Here is a 19,831-nt window from a genome sequence, read left to right as displayed (position 1 = left end):
GCAGCCTCTGGCAAGATCCGAGCTTTTTCTCTTTCGACCAGCAGGCGGCGCTGTTTTTCACGGCCACCGCCCCGCCCGCCTCTAAGGTCACTTCCGCTGCGGCCCGGAGAGGCTCTCCCCTGCCACTCCTTGTTGGTCTTTTTGAGGCTGCCTTTCTTTACCTAGCACACACTGCTAGCGTTTCTGAACCACTGTGCTCTTGTGACAGTTTATGCTACTTGAGAACTTCCTTCCGGAATCATTTGTGAGAGTGGAAATTCTTAACAAAACAACCGCCCGCCCCAACCCCGTATTTGGGATTGCGTCATCGCTGATTTTTTTTTTTTTAACATCTCAAATGCATTTCAATTTAAGTCAAATTAAAAAAGCTTATGACTCAACAAAGAAGGCAATATATATTGAAACAGAATGCTTTAAAAAACAAATTCCCCTTCCTGTTTATTCCAGACGCTTCTCCTGGTTTAGAGAGCGGGTCGCGAAAATTCAGCTGCGGCGCCATCTGCTGGAAGCGCCGCGACGCTGCAAGGAGCTTGCCGGGGAAGGAGGAGACGGGTTGCAGGTGAACGTCCAGCCCTTTGCCCAGAGAAGGCTCTGACACCAAGGTAACATTCAAATGCAGTCCGCCTGTCTAAAAAGAGACCAAGTTGACCCTGCAAGAAAATGGCCTCAGTTTTGAGGAGCCCTGCGGCCTAAATGAACTGGCATATGGTATATGGGTGTTAGGAAAACCTGGGGCTTCCCGAGAAGAGGAGGCTTAATTCATTTCATTACCCAGCCGCCAGCCCTGCCATATTCTCCGGTGCAACGCTGAAAACTAAAACCGTATTTCCCATCAGTGCACATGAGGAGGTATAAGGTGCAGAAGTCACAATGCATTTGTTCTGTTGAATGGAACTGATTTTGCTGAATGGAAGGAATTTTAAAAGATGAAGAGGGTGACAGAAATTAAATTAATCTGGGAGTGAGGATGTGTTGGAATGTGGCCTTGGCCATGGTTTGATACAAGGTCACTAAGACGCACTACCATTTTCCAAACTCTTGAGTCAGTTCTGATTTACTTGATGATTTTTCTATTTAGGAGACTGCAGGCTTTTTCCACACCAGGATCTAAACCTATTTGCAAACACATTTATATACAGACTCCAAAACAAACCTCAATTTACCGTTGCTGGGAACTTTGCTAAAGGCCACAATCAGAAAACTCCTGGGGAACTGGATGAAAGCAAGATTTAGAGCAGAAATACAGTTGGCTCACCCATCTGGAGAAATATGGTGTCACTGATAGGAAACATTTATAATAGGAAAATGTTATCAAACATAGTCCTCACCCTCCAGAGCTTGATAATAACATTCTAACAAAAATGAGTTTTTGTTTTCTGGGATGAGCTCATAATGGGTTTCCTGAAAAAGATGAAGTAGCTTTACCAACAATATAAACCTGTTGGAACCTAACTGGTGATGTAGTTCTTGGGGTCCATGTCATGTCACTTTCGTATGCAGTCAGTGTTTTATAGAGACATCCTTTGGTGCTTGTATATCTAAGCCCTCATGTAGGAGACCTACCTGATTCTACTGCCATAGTGAATTGTGTCACAGAGAAAATGTTAACCCTCCAAGTGGATGCTGGAAGAAAATAAACTAGGAAATCAGGAAGAGAAATAAAATGACAATCCACTGTGATAATGTAAGAAAGGACTGTATCAGAGAAGATTCAGTATATATTCTATTTTGAATGAGCAAAGAGTTATTGGGTGTCAAATTGTTACCAGTAGAGGAATTATTTAATGGCTGATGCCGCATCTGTTAGACCTCGCTTCTACTACGGCATTTGTTGAGGAGAGTCTTTCATAGAAATAAACAACTTATAACACATCAGTAGAGTGAGTGGTGACATGCCATGGAATTGAGCATCTCTTGGTGAAGGTGCTTTCAGGGTCTCTGGCTTGGAACAGTGCAGGAGGGCAGCGGAGGTGGAGCGCTGAGGCCCCGGCAGTTTAAGCCCTCATGGTCCCTTCCTTTTGCAGGACACAAAGCAGTCCCTAGAAACTGAATTTCTCTCTTCTATGGTGTTTCTTCTTTCATTAACTTGTTTGTTTAGAGGGTGCCTGCACCCTCAGAACAGAGCCACATACACAGCCTGCCCTGGCCTTCCTCACAGATGTCTCAAGAGTATTCCTTGGGCACTATTTCTGGTGAACCCAATATAAAAAGTCTACCCATTCCCCCAGCAGTTGAGCTTGGGATTCAGATATTTTGTGTTTGGCAAAAAAAAAAAAACACACACACACACAAGGGAAATTTTTTCTAGAGATGACCTCTCCCTTGACTTTCAGCCTATTCTAAATTGGGCTTTTGAGAGAAATGTGATCCTTCGTTCAAAGACATGAAACAGATTGAGCTTAGTAGAAGTTTCTGTCTGGACCTTAGGGTTAGGTAAGTGTGTCTCTCGTGATGAAAATCCGGACTTCACAGAGGACTTGCCTTAACAACGTCAGTTCAACTCACTGTTGTTCTCTCAGCACCAGTCAGTCTTCTCCTCCCTCCCTGCAAAATGTCAGGCTAATGCCTGCTCATCAGTGGGTCTTGTCTTTCTGGCTACTTCCTCCAAGATTTCCTTGATTTCCCCGGGTGAAGGGAGGGTGCCCCTGCTGAGCTCCCCTCCCCTTGTGGTTCCCTGTCATCGCTCTGTCATAGCATACTGTCATTGCTTATCTGTCTCCCATAACAGACTCTTAAATCCTGTGAAGACAGGGTTAAGGCTATTATTATGTTTATTTTGCATCCTCAGTGCCTAATTAGTGCTTCAGATCAAGCAGATAATTAGATAGGCGTTCAGCATACAGAGATGACAAGGAAGGGTATTTCTGATAGAGGGACTAACATGAACACACACAGGTATAGACTTGGAAGAATGGCCAAAGCCTGAGTGTGGTTTGGCCAAAGCCTGAAGCCCCTAGCTCCATTTTTAAATTAAAGGCAAAGGCTAAGAGGAGATTAGGTGGGAAAGAGTCTGAGGTGGTTACGAATATTGTGAATGTTTGTTTAAGGCAGTGGTCATCAGAAGTTGAAACAGTTGCGAATGATGACATTTCTGGTATATTGTCTATCAGATAAGTACTGTACATGTATTTTCATCAGCAAGGAGGAGTCACAGAGCTAGCCCATTTCCCTTATGAAAAATACCACTACGTTGGCAAAACCGGTTTACATGATCAAACTAGGCAGTTAAGTAGGCTTATTTTCTATTAGGAAAAGTTAGCCTCCATTTATGGCACCCCACTCCAGTACTCTTGCCTGGAAAATCCCATGGACGGAGGAGCCTGGTAGGCTGCAGACCATGGGGTCCCGAAGAGTCGGACACGATTGAGCAACTTCACTTTCACTTTTCCCTTTCGTGCATTGGAGAGGGAAATGGCAACCCACTCCAGTGTTCTTGCCTGGAGAATCCCAGGGACGGGGAGCCTGGTGGGCCGCCGTCTATGGGGTTGCACAGAGTCGGACACGACTGAAGCAACTTAGCAGCAGCAGCAGCAGCCTCCATTTAAAAACTTTTTTTGGTAATTTTTGGTGATTTCCTAGCTCTGTTTTTAAATTAAGAACACTATATTACTTTAAGGTCTTCCAGCACCTCACTTGTGACTTCTAATTCTAAGACAGTCACTGTCCAGGGCACAGAGGGTTGCTGGGAATCTGTTCAGGGGATGAAATAAGGCTCTGCCCTTTTTGGCATTTCTTACCGGGATCTCAAGAGACTCTGCCTTGGGCATAGTACATTCTCAAATCATCCCTTCCTTTGGTAACAAATCAGAGTTCAGGGTGGCTGAGGAGTGCCTTTCTCTTGTGAAGGGTCAGAACAGTTGCAAAGAGGAGGCTGGAAAAGAGAAGTCAGCTCCATGTCAGCCGTGATCTGTCCACCTGACAGATCACTTCCAGGAGAGGACACATTTGGTAGCTCAGAATCTGGAAATGGAGCCTCTTATACCATCTATGGGGTGTACCCTAAGGGTACCTAGATCCCAGCTTGAAAGCTGTGTTTCTGTTTTCATTGTTGTTGTTTTAATTATTTATTTGGCTGGGTGCTGGGTCTTAGTTGCAGCACGTGGGATCTTCCTTGAAGCATGCCCGATCTTTAATTGCAGCATGTGGGTGGGCTCTTAATTGCCTTACCAGGAATAGATGGAAGCTGGGCCCCCTGCATTGGGAGTGTAGGCTGTTAACCACTGGACCACTGGGGAAGTCCCTGAAGACTATGGTTTTTAAAAAAACCTGGATTTTATCCTATAGAACAGTGGTCTCCAGAGTGGAGTATATAAAAGGTACAGAAAGGAAATATTACAAATTCTACTTGTTAAATGTCATCCTCTTAAACTCTCTATATTGATAGATGTTTATGATTTATATAAAGTAGAAGTATAATAGTGTATAAATAATTTAAAAATAAATTATGTGTGTGTGTGTGTATCAGAGGATGTGCAAACGTTAGTCTACCGGTAGGCACATGCAATTTAAAAAAGCCTGTGGACTGCTTTTAGGGACAGTGAAGAGTCACTGAAGGTTTCTAAGTGAGGGAGTGAAAATGAGCACTGTCGTTGCCTGCATCTGAGAACGAGGAGCAGTGCCGGGCATCCAGGGAGACACATGGAGGTACTGCCTCCTTCAGAGCTGGCAGCCTGGCTGACGGGTACAAAAGCAAGTAACAATAGTGAGTGCTTGGCTAAGCAAAGGGAGGACAAAATGGCATCACTTTAAAACAATGTGGAGGGGCTTCTCTGGTGGCCCAGTGGTAAAGAGTCCACCTGCTAATGCAGGAGACATGGATTCGATCCCTGACTTGGGAAGATTCCACGTGCCTCGGAGCAGCTAAGCCTGTGTGTCGCAACTACTGAGCCCACGCACCCAGAGCCCGTGCACTGCAGCTAAAGAAGCCACCACAGCAGGAGTCCTGAGCACCGCAGCTAGAGTAGCCCCTGCTCTCCCCAACTAGAGAAAAGCCCTCACAGCAACAAAGACACAACTCGGCCAAAAATAATAAATACATAATTTTTAAAAGATAAAAGAATGTGGAAAGAGCAGTTGTTTTTTATTGTTTTTAAACATGTATTTCCTACAGAAAGAGCTGAATTTGCAGTAAAGCCCTAAGATGGTGATAGTCTTGCCTTGCTATTTGCATTTCAAATTTCAAGCATTCTGTTTAGTCGTTCCTTTTTCTCTGTCTTTAACCACCAAATTGATGTTTTATTTCTGACTGGGGGGACCATGCTTTTCTGTTCTTAGAAAGTGAAAAAAGTGACAGTTGCACAGTCATGTCCGACTCTTTGCGATCCCATGGACTGTAACCAGCCATGCTCCTCTTTTTATGGAATTCTCCAGGCAAGAATACTGGAGTGGGTTACCATTTCCGTCTCCAGGGGATCTTCCCAAGCCAGGGATAGAACCTGGGTCTTCTGCATTGCAGGCAGATTCTTTGCCAACTAAGCCACTTGGGAAGCCTTGCCATGCTATTTTCATTTCAAATTCCAAGCATTCTATTTAGTCTTTCCTTTTCCTCCATCTTGAACCACCAAATTTATGTTTTATTTCTGATTGGGGCGGGAATCGTGCTCTTCTGTTCTTAGAAGAAATACCTAAAAGCTGAGAGTTTGTGATTAAGAAGGGTTTATCTATTGTGTTGGTCTTTCAGAAGATATCAACATAATGGTTAAAATATCCAGGGAAAAAGGAAGTTAGGGGAGTAATTTCAGTAGCTTCTCCATATTTAGAAATTCTACTGTGATCAGAAGTTCTCAGAGAGAGAGCCATTTTTAAAAGTTCCCAAAGAACATCATCATAAGGCATAATGATACCTTAATAGTTGTGTATAATAGATGCACTCTCAAAGGATTTTCATGGTATTATCCTTGTTATTCTCACCAGTTATGTCTCTATTGAAGTGTGAGGGTGATAAAAGAGATCCAAAAGAGTCCCAGGCTCCATCTGAATGGAAGCTTAGACTTCCTGAAAAACAAAAACACTGTTGGAAAAGAATCCTGAAACATTCATCCAGATGCTTACTCTTACCCCTCCCTACTCACAGTAACACCATAGGTATTATTTTTTTAATGATATTGATTTTATTGCATCATTTTACAGATTAGAATGCCAGATATAGTGGATATAAATATGAAAAGAATCAAATTCTTACAAATAATACTTTGCTGCTACAGTATTGAATAATTAGTGGAGGTTGTAATTATAGTACAGCTTTAAATAACATTCTCATAATGGATTTAACACAATGAACCAACCAGGGCCTAAGGTTTAAAGTTCTGCAAAGAGAAATCTGGGACAGTGTGAAAACTCAGAAAGTTCATCCTTCAGCTACGTGCTTCATTTAACCGTAAATCCAGCAACAGAAACATTCACAAAACTTTCAGCGACCCCTGATGAGAGATCTTTTAAGAAACAGGCAAAATAATGATATGGAAACCTGGGTTAGTTTCCCAGGTAGATTCATTCCATCCCATCCCTGTCTAGTCCTATCCTTCCTACCCGAGAACTCTGTACCTGAAGTGCATTATTATGTATCCATAGGCGTTGTTTTAGCCATTTAACAGAAGAAAAAAAACAAGACTTGGGCAAGATAAATATACTTCCCGAGTACATAATTGCTAAGTGGCAGACTTAGAATTCACCTGATGTCTGTTTTACTCAAAGCCTGTTTGACTGCCTGGGAGGCAACTGATAATTTTTGATGGGAGAGTCTCAGTAGTGTGGTAGAGTAGAAGACAGATAACACAGGGTTTGCTGCTGCTGCTGCTAAGTCACTTCAGTCGTGTCTGACTCTGTGCAACCCCATAGACGGCAGCCCACCAGGCTCCCCTGTCCCTGGGATTCTCCAGGCAAGAACACTGGAGTGGGTTGCCATTTCCTTCTCCAAGACAGGGTTTAGTCACTCATTATTCAAATATTTATTGAGGAGGGTAGGACTTCTAGGTGTGGTAGAGTGAGGAGGTGGGCAAATCAACTCTCCCAAAAAGCAACTACTAAGCTGGAAAAAATGGATGAGGACAACCATTTTAGCACCCTGAAAATCGACCAAAGGCACAGAATAATGTGAGAAGCGTTTGTGTTTGAACAATTGCTGAAATGTAGTAATAACAGTGGGAATCTGTGACACGCTTGCTTGAGGATGCTCCCGTTTTCCAGCCCTGCTGCCAGCCTTGTCACCATGGAGATTTTGCCAGAGGTGGGGATACTGTGAGGACTGGCAGCTTTGCTGCCAGAGTCAGAGGGCTCACTTAATAGGGAGCAGGAAAGGACCAATGGTTCTACTAATGCAAGGTTCTAGTTGTTGGGGGAAGAGTATTCCTGGCTGAAGTGTGTATATTTGCAGCTGAGAACAGAGGGCCTAAGATAGCCGCATACTCCTGGCTGACCGAGAGGATTTGTACATGGAGGAGCTATGAAAGGGCCCAGTGGAAAGTAAAAGCAAAAACTCAAATAGGATTGAAAACAGCCTGAACTTTAAATGTGCTCCCCTGCCCACACACCCATTACCAGAGGACAGAACCAATTTCTGTCTGAACACTAGCTAACCACTAGGCTACTTAGACACAGGAATGACCCCTAGGAAGCCAGACTTAAAAAGTAAAAACAAGAGAAAATAAACTGAGCAGGATATCAATAGCCATACCCTTCAAAGGGGACAGATTTAATTGATTTAACTAAAGCAACTTGCTAAACACACAAATGCAGAAGATAGCCTGGAGGGAGAAAAATTGGAATCCAGAGTTGCTACAATACAGTATTTAAAAATCTAGCTTTCAAATAAAATACGCGGAGATAGGAAAGTATGACCCGTTCTGAGGAAAAGCAAAAATCAGTAGAAACTGTCTTTCAGTGTCCCAAGAAGTTGGATTTAGCAGGCAAAGATATCAAAGCAGTTATGTTCAAAGAACTAAAAGAAATTGTGTTTAAAGAATCAAAAGAAAGTAGGACAGTAATATTAATAAATGAAGATACTCAATAAGAAAACACATTATTTAAAAAATTTTAAATGATTAAAAATGTAGAAATAATACTTGAAAAATTCACTAGAAGGGCTGAAAAGCAGATTCAAGATAGCAGAGAAAAAGAAGCAGTGAATTTGAAGAGAGAGCAATAGAAATTATGTACTGAAGAACAGAAAGAATGAGAATGGAACAAAAGTGACCAGAGCCTCAGAGACTGGTGGGGCAACAGACCAACATACGTGTAATGGAAGAGGAAACAAAAGGTTAGAAAAAAATACTTGAAAAAATAATGTCTGAAAACTTGGCAAATTTGATTGAAAACATTAATCTACACATGCATGTAGCTCAACCAACCCAACTAGGATAACTACAGAGATCCGCACCTAAACACAGCATGCAAACTGTTAAAAACACACAACAAAAAGTCTTTAAGGCATCAAAAGAAAACCACCATCATGCACAATGGAACATCAGTATAATTACTAATTTCTCATCTGAAACAATGAAGGCTGGGAGGCAGTGGAATGGAATATTCAAAGTGTGAAAGACAAAACTATCTACCAAGAATTTTTTTTCAACCAAGAATTTTATATCCCACAAACCTTCCTTCAAAAATGAAAGAGAAATTAAGAGATACCCAGATAAACAATTTTGAGGAAACTGCCCTCAAGAAATGCTAAAAGGAGTTCTTCAGGCTGACAGGAAAGGATATCAGATGATATTAATAACCCAAATCCAAAGGAAGAAATGAATAAGTAAAAGTTTTTAAAAAGAAGAAATAAAGAGCACTGGAAATGGGTTAATATAAAGGATTATATAGTGCTATAGCTCTGTACTCAATATTTTATAATATCCTATAAAGGAAAGGAATCTGAAAAGGAGTATATATGTATATTTCTGAATCAGTTTGCTGTCCCCCTGACACTAACTCAACATTGTAAATCAATTATACTTGAATAAAAAAAGACAATATAAATATATATTTCTTGTTTCTTCACAAAACGTCTTTTAAAAATATGAAATTGTATGAAGCAATAATTATAACACTATATTGATGAGTCATAATGTGAAATAATAAAATACCTAATAATATATTGAGTAGTATAGATATAACTAGGGAGAAGGCAATGGCAACACACTCCAGTACTCTTGCCTGGAAAATCCCATGGACAGAGGGGCCTGGTAGGCGGCAGTCCATGGGGTCGCTAGGAGTCGGATAGGACTGAGCGACTTCACTTTCACTTTTCACTTTCATGCATTGGAGAAGGAAGTGGCAACCCACACCAGTGTTCTTGCCTGGGGAATCCCAGGGACGGGGAGCCTGGTGGGCTGCCGTCTATGGGGTCGCACAGAGTCGGACATGACTGAAGTGACTTAGCAGCAGCAGCATAGATATAACTATATGATAAATAATATTAAGTGTTAATATGAATATATATTTGAGATATTAATATATATTATAGCCCAAAGGAAAGTGTGGGTAGAGTTATATTGGACCAAAGTTTCTATATTTTCCTGAAATTAAGTTAGGATTAATCTGCAATAGATAGTAGTGAGTTAAGATGTATTTTATAATCTGTATAGTAACCATTAAGAAAATAATTTTAAAATATATGGTAAACCTACATAAGATTTAAATGGTACACTAAAAATATTTATTTAACACAAAAATGGCGCTGATTCAGAGTGGCTATAGTGGAGACAATGAAAAGTGGAAATACAGTAGATATATTTCAAGGTAGATCTAATGGGATTTGCTGACATACTGATGGGAGTGATAGTAAAAGACGAGTCAGTGATGACTCCAAAGTTTTGGGCTCAGGTGACAGGAAAAATGACATTGCAATTAATTGAGATGGGAAAGGGAGGAGCATGTTTAGGCAGAAGATTAAGAATTTAGGTTTAAGAATCTATTAGATATCTAAGCAGAGAATTCCAACAGGCAGTTGGATACATGGGTCTGCAATTCTGGAAAGCATTCTAAGTTGGCAACTTACGTATCTATTGGTGTTCAGTTCAGTTCAGTCACTCAGTCGTGTCCAACTCTTTGCAACCCCATGAACTGCAGCACGCCAGGCTTCCCTGTCCATCACCAACTCCCAGAGCTTGCTCAAACTCATATCCATCAAGTCGGTGATGCCATCCAACCATCTCAGCCTCTGTTGTCCCCTTCACCTCCTGCCTTCAATCTTTCCCAGCATCAGGGTCTTTTCCAATGAGTCAGTTCTTCGCATCAGGTGGCCAAAGTATTGGAGTTTCAGCTTCAGCATCAGTCTTTACAGAGAATATTCAGGACTGATTTCCTTCAGGATTGACTGGCTTGATCTCCTCGCAGTCCAGCGACTCTCAAGAGTCTTCTCCAACACCATAGTTCAAAAGCATCAATTCTTCAGCACTCAGCTTTCTTTATAGTCCAACTCTCACATCCATAAATGACTACTGGAAAAACCATAGCTTTGACTAGATGGGCCTTTGTTGGCAAAATAATGTCTCTGCTTTTTAATATGCTGTCTAGGTTGGTCATAACTTTTCTTCCAAGGAGCAAGCGTCTTTAATTTCATGGCTGCAATCACCATCTGCAGTGATTTTATCACAGACAGAAAATAAAGTCTGTCACTGTTTCCATTGTTTCCCCATCTATTTGCCATGAAGCAATGGGACCAGATGCTATGAGCTTAGTTTTTTGAATGTTGAGTTTTAAGCCAGCTTTTTCACTCTCCTCTTTCACTTTCATCAAGAACTCTTCAGTTCCTCTTCACTTTCTGCCATAAGGGTGGTGTCATCTGTGTACATGAGGTTATTGATATTTCTCTCAGCAATCTTGATTCCAGCTTGTACTTCATCCAGCCTGGCATTTCGCATGATGTACTCTACATAGAAGTTAAATAAACAGGGTAACAATATACAGCCTTGACGTACTCCTTTCCCAATTTGGAACCAGTCTGTTTTTCCTTGTCCAGTTATAACTATTGCTTATTGACCTGCATACAGATTTCTCAAGAGGCAGGTAAGGTGGTCTGGTATTCCAATCTCTTGAAGAATCTTCCACAGTTTGTTGATCCACACAGTCAAAGGCTTTGACATAGTCAATAAAGCAGAAGTAGATGTTTTTCTGGAACTCGCTTTTTTGATGATCCAGCAGATGTTGGCAGTTTGACCTCTGGTTCCTCTACCTTTTCTAAATCCAGCTTGAACATCTGGAATTTCTCAGTTCACATACTGTTGAAGCTTGGCTTGGAAATCTTTGAGCATTACTTTGTTAGTGTGTGAGATTAGTGCAATTGTGTGGTAGTTTGAACATTCTTTGGTATTGCCCTTCTTTGGGATTGGAATGAAAACTGACCTTTTCCAGTCTTGTGGCCACTGCTGTGTTTTCCAAATTTGCTGGCATATTGAGTGCAGCACTTTCACAGCATCATCTTCCAGGATTTGAAATAGCTCAACTGGAATTCCATCACCTGCACTAGCTTTGTTTGTAGTGATGCTTCCTAAGGCCCACTTGACTTTGCATTCTAGGATGTCTGGCTCTAGGTGAGTGATCACACCATCGTGGTTATCTGGGTCATGAAGATCTTTTTTGGATAATTCTTCTGTGTACTGTTGCCACCTCTTAATATCTTCTCTTCTGGGATTTAGGTCCCAGAAGAGAAGAATGGTATTTAGGTCCATACCATTTCTGTCCTTTATTGTGCCCATCTTTGCATGAAATGTTCCCGTGGTATCTCTAATTTTCTTGAAGAGATCTCTAGTCTTTCCCATTCTGTTGTTTTCCTCTATTTCTTTGCATTGATCACTGAGGAAGGCTTTCTTATATCTCCTTGCTATTTTTTGCATTCAGATGGGTATATTTTTCCTTTTCTCCTTTGCCTTTTGCTTCTCTTCTTTTCTCAGCTCTTTGTAAGGCCTCCTCAGACAGCCATTTTGCCTTTTTGCATTTCCTTTTCTTGGGGATGGCCTTAATCACTGCCTCCTATATAATGTCACGAACCTCCCTCATAGCAAGACTAGATGAGTACATAGAAATGAAAGGAGACCTTGAACCCTTGACATTAGGAGTTTAGGAGGGACTTTCTTGATGATCCAGTGGTTAAGACGCCACACTTCCACTGCAGGGGGCACAGGTTTGCTACCTTGTCAGGGTACTAAGGTTCCACATGCCATGTGGTGCAGCTAATAATAATAATGAATTGTTGAAAGAGTTTAGGAACCAAGAAGGAAACAACAATAGCAACTGAGAAATTACAGCCAGGAAGAAAACCAGAAAAAAAACTAAATGAAGAAAGTGTTAAGTGAAGTGTTTTACAGTGTCAGATGATGCTGATATTTTAATTAAAATAACTGGGAACTGACCATTAGATTTGGTAAACTTGGGGTCATGGGTGACCTTTTGAGAAGTGATGAGGGTTAAAGGCTGATTCCAGTGGGTTCAAGGAATAAGGGGTGGAAACGAGGTATTGTTGGTACATAATTTTTTGCTATGATGATAAGGAGAAAATGGGATAATAGCCACAGGCAGAAGTGAAATCGAGAGAGGTTGTTTTGGAGATGGAGGAGCAGGTCTTAATGCTAAAAGAAAACATAGACTAGAGGTGGGAAATTGATGCAGAAGACAGAAAAGAGAATCACTAGAGTAAAATCCTTGAGTGGGCAAAAGTGAATGGGATATAATGTTGTTCAGCTGCTAAGTTGTGTCAGACTCTTAGTGACCCTGTGGACTGCAGCATGCCAGGCTCCCCTGTCCTTCACTGTCCCAGAATTTGCTCAAATTCGTATCCATTGAGTTGGTGATGTAATCTAACCATTTCATCCTCTGCCACCCTCTTATCTTTTTGCCTTCCGTCTTTCCTAGCATCAGGCTCTTTTTCCACTGAGTTGGCTCTTCACATCAGGTACCCAAAGTATTGGAGCTTCAGCTTCAGCATCAGTCCTTCCAATGAATATTCAGGTTTAATTTCCTTTAGGATTGACTGGCTTGCTGTCCTTGCTGTCCAAGGGATTCAAGAGTCTTCTCCAACACCATAATTCAAAAGCATCAATTCTTCAGTGCGCAGCCTTCTCTATGGTCCAATTCTCACATCTATACATGACTCCTGGAAAAACCATAGCTTTGACGATATGGACTTTTGTCGGCAAATTGATATCTTTGCTTTTTAATGTGCTGTCTAGTTTGGTCATAACTTTTCTTCCAAGGAACAAGTGTCTTTTAATTTCATGGCTGCAGTCACTGTCTGCAGTGATTTTGGAGCCCAAGAAAATAAAATCTGTCACTGCTTCCACTTTTCCCCCATCTGTTAGCCATTTAGTGATGGGACTGGATGCCGTGATCTTAGTTTTTGTTTTTGTTTTTGTTTTTAGTTTTTTGAATGTTGAGTTTCAAGCCAACTTTTTCACTCTCCTCTTTCACCTTCATCAAGAGGCTCTTTAGTTTCTCTTCACTTTCTGCCATTAGAGTGGTGGTGTCTGCGTATCTGAGGTTGTTGATATTTCCCCTGGCAATCTTGGTTCTAGCTGTGATTCAACCAGCCCAGCATTTCACATGATGTACTCTGCATAGAAGTTAAATAAGCAGGGTGACAGTATACAGCCTTGACGTACTCTTTTCCCAATTTGGAACCAGTCAGTTGTTCCGTGTTCAATTCTAACTGTTTCTTCTTGACCTGCGTACAGGTTTCTCAGGAGACAAGTAAGGTGCTCTGTTATTCCCATCTCTTTAAGAATTTTCCATAGTTAGTTGTGATCCACACAGTCAAAAGCTTTAGTGTAGTCAATAAGGCAGAAATAAGTGTTTTTCTGGAATTCCCTTGCTTTCTCTATGATTCAACAAATGTTGGCAATTTGATCTCTGGTTCGTCTACCTTTTCTAAACCCAGCTTGTTCATCTGGAAGTTCTTGGTTCACCTACTGCTGAAGTCCAGCTTGAAGAATTTTGAGCATTACCTTGCTAGCGTGTGAAATGAGCACAATTGTGCAGTGTAGTTTGAACATTGGCATTGCCCTTCTTTGGTATTGGAATGAAAACTGACCTTTTCCAGTCCTGTGGCTACTGCTGAGTTTTCCAAATTTGCTTGCATATTGAGTGCAGCACTTGAACAGCATCATCTTTTAGGAGTTGAAATTGCTCACTTTATTTGTAGCAGTGCTTCCCAAGGCCTACTTGACTTCACACTCCAGGATGTCTGGGTCTAGGCACAGACCCAGATCACATCATCGTGGTTATTCAGGTCATTAAGACCTTTATTGTTTAGTTCTTCTGTGAATTCTTGCCACCACTTCTTAGTCTGTTCTGCTTCTTTTAGGTCTTTACCATTTCTTCCTTTATTGTGCCCATTCTTGCATGAAATGTTCCCTTGATCTCTCCAATTTTCTTGAAGAGATCTCTAGTCTTTCCCATTCTTGTTTTCCTCTACATTTTTTCATTGTTCAGGTAAGAAGGCCTTCTTATCCCTCCTCGCTATTCTCTGGAACTCTGAATTCAGTTGGGTATATCTTTGCCTTTCATATACAAGTGGAAATATTGACCTTGAATGAGAGCATGGACAGTTTATTGTCAGAAGCTAGAAGACAGGCAGGAGTGTGTGGGACAATCACAAATAGGTAAATGTTTAAGAAGAACTATCCCAAATTTTGAAATCATGCTAACAGGATTGCCGGGTATCTTTTTAGTGAAGAGCTGGGCTCTGTCCAGCAGGCCCTCTGGGGATTGTCTCATTTTCTAAGGGCAGCCACCTTTGCTTGACTTTCTACTTATTACTGATTAGGATTGTTTTTTTAGTGTTTTTTTTTTTTTAAGGTATATTTATTTATTTTTGTCTGAGCTAGGTCTTTGTTGCAGTGCACAGGCTTTCTCTAGTTGCGGCAAGCAGGGGCTACTCTTTGCTGTGTGCAGACTTCTCATTGGGATGGCTTCACTTGTTTCGGAGCACAGGCTCTAAGCGGGTTGGCTTCAGTAGTTGTGGCGCACAGGCTTGGTTGCCCTGCAGCGTGTGGGATCTTCCTGTATCAGAAATCAAACTCGTGTCCCCTGCATTGGCAGGAGGATTCTTATCCACTGGACTACCAGGGAAGTCCTGATTAGGATATTTAACAACCCTGTTTCTTATAGAAAACTTACAGTGATGCACACTGTTCATCCGAGAGAAATACAAATGATTTTTGCCCTATGGAAAAGATAGCCTCACAGGTTATGATTTTTTTGTTTTCCCTTGAAGGGCATTATCAGTTTTGTTTCTACCTAGCAGCCTTATTCTAATATTTTTAAGGTACCTTTCCTGATGAAGTATAACAACTCCTGTTCCTTAAATGCTCTTTGCACCAACTTTATCATTTTACTGGTTCCTTAGTCAGTAAATCTTGAGCACATGTTTAATTCTCTATATATATGTTATGATTTTAACTTTTTAAAATATATGTATTTATTTATTTGGCTGTGCCAGGTCTTAGTTGCAGCATGCAAAATCTAGTTTCCCAACCAGGGATTGAACCCAAGCCCCATGCACTGGGAGCTTGGAATCTTAGCCACTGGACTACTAGGAAGTCCCATGATTTTAACTTTTTGAAAATTATGTTTTAGCAAGGAAAGCATAATATTGGGAGCTTGTGGACAGCCTCTTCTGATTGGTTCTATTTTCCCAGTGAATAAAGATGCAAAGTTATGAACTGAGCATGAGAATGGGAAGAACTTTGGAGGGTTTGAGGATCCTGAAGAAGACGTTTAAAAAAATGTTTAGGAGAATGGGAAAGTGAAGGGACTTAGGGAAATGCAATATAACTGCTAAGCAATGGAAGGCCCCCTGGAGGGTAGTGATCATGAATTTTAAGTGGATCTGTCAGCTCGCCACAGCCATGCCTGTAGGCATGGGGTAGGTAGAGATTTAATTAGGTTTGAAGTTTTGCTAAGTGAACACGACAAAGAAAACGGAACTAGGGAGTTGCAGGTGTAACCAAGAGTGTAAGATTATAGTGATGGACTGTGCGAGGAGAGGCATGAGGACAGAGGGTAAAGAACAGTGAAACGGTGGCATGATCGGCGTCTCTCAGCCTCCTTAAGGAGAAGCATTGTTGGGATTGATTTTCTCTTACTGGAAAGGTGGAGATGGTAATTGGATGGTGGGATGCTTAAAATGGAAAAATTGACCCCACTGGGGTCAGTGGGGTGGGGATACTTATTAAAGCTAAGCAGTAAATGGGCAGATGGAAAAACCCACTGCTGCTGCTGCTGCTAAGTCGCTTCAGTCGTGTCTGACTCTGTGTGACCCCATAGATGGCAGCCCATCAGGCTCCCCTGTCCCTGGGATTCTCCAGGTAAGAACACTGGAGTGGGTTGCCATTTCCTTCTCCAATGCATGAAAGTGAAAAGTCAAAGTGAAGTCGCTCAGTTGTGCCTGACTCTTAGCAACCCCATGGACTGCAGCCTACCAGGCTCCTCCATCCATGGGATTTTCCAGGCAAGAGTACTGGAGTGGGGTGCCATCGCCTTCTCCGGGAAAAACCCACAAATTTGAATAAAAGGGAAGAGATATAGGATAGTAACTCAAACAGGAAATGACAGTATGGTGGTTTAGGAGTAATTTGTGTAAACAAAGAGAATTAAGGGTCAAGCAAAGGGGTTAATTAATAAAGCAAATTCCCAGAGGCTGTCAGCAGGAATATAAACTAGGGCTCAAGTGGGAGGGATTAGTATTAATAAAATTGGAGGGGACATTAGTGAGAAAAGCGAGAGAATAAGGAACAAGAAAGACAAACAGTTTGTGGAGAATGGGATGAAAGCTATTGGAGCTCAGATTGAATCATTTAATCCTATCACTACATTAGGAATCTAGGTTATCTGCGGGGAATGAGCAGGTAAATGAAGACTAGGAGCTTGAAGGATACAGAAGCAATTGGAAGCACCTCTTTCCTTGGGAAAGGAGTAAAAGATGGATAAGAGTTGTACAGCAGTGAGGGGTGAAGAGTAAGAGAAGTTCAAGTCTTTGAGGAAGGTGATAGATTAGCTTAACTTCCTGTGTCTCTCTGTAAAGGTGGAAAGCACAATGAGCTACTTCTATGGGTTGATTTATATAATGTAACAGGTTATAAAGGGAGAAGGCAATGGCAACCCACTCCAGTACTCTTGCCTGGAAAATCCCATGGACGGAGGAGCCTGGTGGGCTGCAGTCCATGGGTTAACTAAGAGTCGGACACGACTGAGTGACTTCACTTTGACTTTTCACTTTCATGCATTGGAGAAGGAAATGGCAACCCACTCCTGTGTTCTTGCCTGGAGAATCCCAGGGACAGGGAGCCTGGTGGGCTGCCATCTATGGGGTCACACAGAGTTGGACACAGCTGAGGCGACTTAGCAGCAGCAGCTACAGGTTATAAAATTGATCACATAGAAACAATGGTACCTTAAATCATTCTTGAGCTCCAGATACAGACCCCCTTACTTACTAAACCTACTTGTTTGTTCTGATGGTGTCCAAAACACTCTACTGGAAGGCCAAAAGAAATCTAGCTTCAGCCTCTTATATAATAAATTAATAAATAAATAAACAGAAGTAACCCCAACCCCCACCTCCTCTGGTATTTCCTATTATGATTGCCAACCTAGGCTCCAGAGGTAGGAAATTCAGAGCCTTTTCCTATCCCTCACTCTCCAATCCAATTAGACACTAATTTCTACAAATTCTACATTGTAAACACCTCTAAAAGTTTGATACTCCTATTGGGATTACTTATAAACTGTTGTGAAATAACATTCATATTTTATGTCAAGACAAGAAAAATCTAAACATAAAAAAGTCTTTCTGCCTGTTGTCCTCCCCTCCCACTGTGCGTTTTATATCTACATCATGATTGACTAAACCTCCCCCATCAGCAGGAATACCTGCTCAACCATAAAGAGAAACCTTCTCCTAGCATCAACAAGACAGCTCCTTAAAAGATAACATTCCTTCTTGAGCTTGTGAGTGGTCACATGACTCACCACAAGGACACCTAGATCTAGATCATGTAAACTGTCAATAATACTTCATTTAGTGTACAGCCCTCTGTCTCAAAAAACTTACATAACTGTGCCTTGACTGCTAATGGACAGAAGAGTTCTCAGAGCTTTCTGAGTTGTGCTTTCTGGGTTATGATCCTCAAATTTGGCTCGAATAAAAATTTTCATTCCTTTCTTAGATTGATTGATTAATTTTTCATTGACACTGTCCAGAATCTTAGGTTTGCATATGCCAAATTGGGACATAAGGGAATGAGGCAGATTAGTTATGTTCTAACTCAAGCGTAGAGGAAACTAACTCTCTCAGGTCAAATTCCTTGGATGGCTAAACTGTAATGGGCTTACAGTCTCCAGTTCCAATTTGTACAGGAGCACAATATGTGGTCTCACATCAATACATGGGGCCTTGGCACTTCCCTGGTGGTCTAGCAGCTAACACACTAAGTTCCCAATGCAGGGAGCCCAGGTTCGATTCCTGGTCAGGGAACTAGATCCCACACTCCACAGCTAAAAATCCTGCATGCTGCCACTAAGACCTAGTGCAGCCAAAATAAATATTAAAGAAAGAAAAGAAACAAAAACATACACTTTAAAAAAATACTTGAAATGTATTAATACTTGAAATGTCTTAAAATGCATCTCTAGTCTAGACTTCTTTCCTCAAGATGGTTTTGAGTCTCAGTATCCTTTTCTGCTGACGGTTTTGAGTCTCAGTATCCTTTTTTGGATGTGAGAGTTGGACTGTGAAGAAGGAGAATTAATGCTTTTGAACTGTGGTGTTGGAGAAGACTCTTGAGAGTCCCTTGGACAGCAAGGAGATCCAGCCAGTCCATTCTGAAGGAGATCAGCCCTGGGATTTCTTGGGAAGGAATGATGCTAAAGCTGAAACTCCAGTACTTTGGCCACCTCATGCGAAGAGTTGACTCATTGGAAAAGACTCTGATGCTGGGAGGGATTGGGGGCAGGAAGAGAAGGGGACGACAGAGGATGAGATGGCTGGATGGCATCATTGACTCGATGGACGTGAGTCTCAGTGAACTCCGGGAGTTGGTGATGGACAGGGAGGCCTGGCGTGCTGCAATTCATGGGGTCGCAAAGAGTCAGACACGACTGAGTGACTGATCTGATCTGATCTGATCCTTTTCTGCCACTGGGCTGTTGTCAAGCACTCCTAGTTCTACCGAGGCTAGATTCCCTAATGTAGAAACTTGAGAATTCGTGTTGGAAGTCCTGGTTCCTTTCCACCCTAGGATTCTTATGCATATTGATTCATTGCCTCCTTAAGTTCTCCACTTGATGTCTGTTAGGCATCTCATCCTCACCATGTTCAAAGCAAACCATGAACTTCCTGTTCCTTACCACCCTTAGACCTGCTCCTTGCAAACTGTTCCTCATCTTAGTATCAGCTCCACTTTTCCAGTTGTTCAGACCCAAACCCTTGGGGTCACTCTTAAAGTTTTACAATTTTATTTTATATATTTATTTTTGGCTGCACTGGGTCTTTGTTGCTGCATGGGTTTTCTCTAGTTGCAGCGAGCAGGGGCGACTCTCTAGTTGCAGTGTATGGGCTTCTCATTGCAGTGGCTTCTCTTGTTGCAGAGCATGGGCTCTAGGGCCTGTAGGCTCCCCAGTTGTGGCTTGAGAGCACTAGAGCATGGGCTCAGTAGTTGTGGCACATGGACTTAGTTGCCTGTGGCATGTGGGGTCTTCCCAGATCAGGGATCAAATCCATGTCCCATTCACTGCAAGGTGGATTCTTAACCGTTGGACCACTGGGGAAGCCCCAATTAGGCGGGGAGCATTCTTGAATGTTTTCTCACAACCCACATCCAATCCATCAGAAACTCCTAACCCGAAT

General features: G+C 41.8%; 1 protein-coding gene across 1 annotated transcript in view; it reads left to right on the top strand.

Moving 5' to 3' along the window:
* The first annotated feature begins 583 nt into the window (after positions 1–583).
* Positions 584–19,831, top strand: part of LOC133247436 (tubulin alpha-1C chain) — a 43,351-nt gene continuing 24,103 nt past the window's right edge. The window contains exon 1 of the mRNA XM_061416238.1: positions 584–602. The gene's annotated coding sequence lies outside the window, so the exon portion shown is untranslated. The remainder of the gene's footprint in view (positions 603–19,831) is intronic.

Source organism: Bos javanicus, chromosome 5, assembly GCF_032452875.1.
Source record: "Bos javanicus breed banteng chromosome 5, ARS-OSU_banteng_1.0, whole genome shotgun sequence".
Classification (NCBI taxonomy): Eukaryota; Metazoa; Chordata; class Mammalia; order Artiodactyla; family Bovidae; genus Bos; species Bos javanicus.
The sequence above is the reverse complement of the archived record's forward strand: the minus strand, read 5'-3'. Positions and strand labels throughout refer to the sequence as shown.